Genomic DNA, 2377 nt, shown 5'->3' on the forward strand with positions numbered 1-2377 from the left:
AAAGGTTAAGCACAGCACTTAATTTGTGCAAACTGAGATCTAGCCCAAAGATACTACAAATCACTCTGGTGTTATGCCTTAGCTTTCAAAGGCAGCTTGTGTTTGCTACAACTCCACAAATTTTTTTAGATTTTTCTCTTCATAGCCATAATTTCAGGTGTATGGTTAACACAGAAGAAAAGACCCATAAACCAAGCATGTTAAATCCTAAACCATCCTCCCTTTCCAATTCCAACCCTTCCGAGGACAGACTTGTTAAGTAGGAATAAGCTCCACATTTCACACCTTTTTCTTCAGAATATTAAGTGCAACTGTGGGCCTTACACTTGGCACATGTATCCACTGCCAAGCCATATATTCACACAGTCACATATTAATTCTGACTGAAACCCTTCTCTTTGACATCTAGGTTGGTATTTTAAAGGAAGTAAGTTCTATGTGGTAGCAATTCTATTTCCCATCATTACCTCTAACCCCAACATAAGAAAATGCAAAAAAGCCCTACTTGAGTAGAAGGTTTGTCAGCTATACAGGAGCTATATTCACATCTAGATCAACTGGGACCTCACCACCTGTAAGCAGGGAAAGAATGGCATTTAGTGGAGACCAGTGTCCCAGGGATAATTAGCTGTATGTAGTTATTCATACCTACATCTTTCACCAGAACTACAGTAATAGTTTATTTAAACTTCATGAAAAGTGATAAAATCCTCATTCAACTGAAGCTAAGTGCAAAACTTCTGAACTGGAAGTCGAGCTTTCACCTGGCCAGTGAAAGGTTGACTTTGCCTGTGGTGTTGAGCACCATCTAGTGTCCTCACAGTAGCCAAGGAGATACATTTCTTCGAGCCTTTAGTTGAATGAGCATCGAAGAAAAAAAAAAAGGCAAAAAAAAAAGGCAGCATGGCTTAAGGTGAAGTTGCTCTGTGCCAGGGAACTTATTTCTGACTTTTGTGGACTCTCAACAGTGTTGTTTTTCTCCAATGGCACCTGCAGCACCGTGCATTTAGTTATCAGTTGTCCTGAATATAATCCAAAATCTAGTTTCTAACATTTTTCATTGAAACACCAAATGTAGCAGGATAAGCAATCATAAATTCAATTTTGCAGCGGCTTTTATATACTGCCTCACAAGGACCCACTACATCCCACAAGAAAAATGGCAGAAAATCCTACGTGAATGTATTTATTTACACCCAAACAAAAAATGTCTTTAATATCTTTCATTTCTTATTTGACATCTCTTTTTAAATTGTCTTTTAGCCTTCTTTTTAACTGTAGCTGGATGTGTGTGAACTGTTGCCACCACTGCTTCTCTGTCACTTCAGTCACAGAATTCAGTGCTGACTGCCAATGAGTCAGCGATTCCCAACACTAACGGAGAATAATAGTCAAGGTTTTGACAAATCAAATGGATTTGAAATCCATTTCACTCATAGTTGAGTCAATTTGTGAAGCAGTTAAGAAAGAAGTTAAAACAGCTCCCAGCAGCAGTATGAGAAAACGGTAGTTTTCCCATTACTCTGGGATACAACAAATTAGTAGTAAGTTTTCATTTTACATATAATGCTATGCAGTTACTGATTTTAACTAGCTCAGGAAGTACGCGCTTAAGTTACTGAATTCAGGCAAGTGTTGGAACACCTTCTGCACAAGCAAACTGTCCAAACATCATTGTGGTGCACATCAGTTAACTGCACATGACTAAATCAGATTTTTTTCGTCAGTTTAGATGATCTTTCAGCGTCATTGAAGGCTTTTTCCCAGTACCGTATTTCCTAATAATTTAATTCAATAGAAATATGCTAGTAATACATATTTATGTATAAACATATACTGTTTTTTAAGTACATATATGTCAGTTGTTAGAGACTATTCCACAACCTAATAGTCTCCACTGGTATTTCTCTCAACACATCGCACCTGGGTAACACAGCCAACTGTCAAAACGCAACAATTTGAGTTTCTGGTCTCCTCCAGTGCCTGCGCAATTAAAACAAACATGCTCTAACGGGCAGCGCGGGAAAAGCTGAGTGCTGTGCCAGGCCACTGGGCACGGGCCCGTTCACCCCAGCATGCTCGAGGCCGGCGCTCTGCGCGCGCTGCTGCGGGGCTGCCCACACCTGGCCTCTCCTCCGCCACCACATGAAGCAGCACTAGCGCTGAAAAGACGGCGGCTCGGGGCCGGCGGCCACAGCCGCGCCGGCGGTAACCGAAGAATGAATATAGGAGACGAGCAGCGATACGCGGCCGCCGCCATGGGCGTCGCCCGCCATTTTGGGCGAGGCCAACCACACTACAGAGAGGCGCGGGCCCGAGCCAAGATGGCCGCCCAGCGGGGCAGAACCAACCGGCTGCCCAAGCCAAGATGGCCGCC

The sequence above is a fragment of the Haliaeetus leucocephalus genome, unplaced genomic scaffold, assembly GCF_000737465.1.
Source record: "Haliaeetus leucocephalus isolate CR32 unplaced genomic scaffold, Haliaeetus_leucocephalus-4.0 Scaffold932, whole genome shotgun sequence".
In the NCBI taxonomy this organism is placed as follows: domain Eukaryota; kingdom Metazoa; phylum Chordata; class Aves; order Accipitriformes; family Accipitridae; genus Haliaeetus; species Haliaeetus leucocephalus.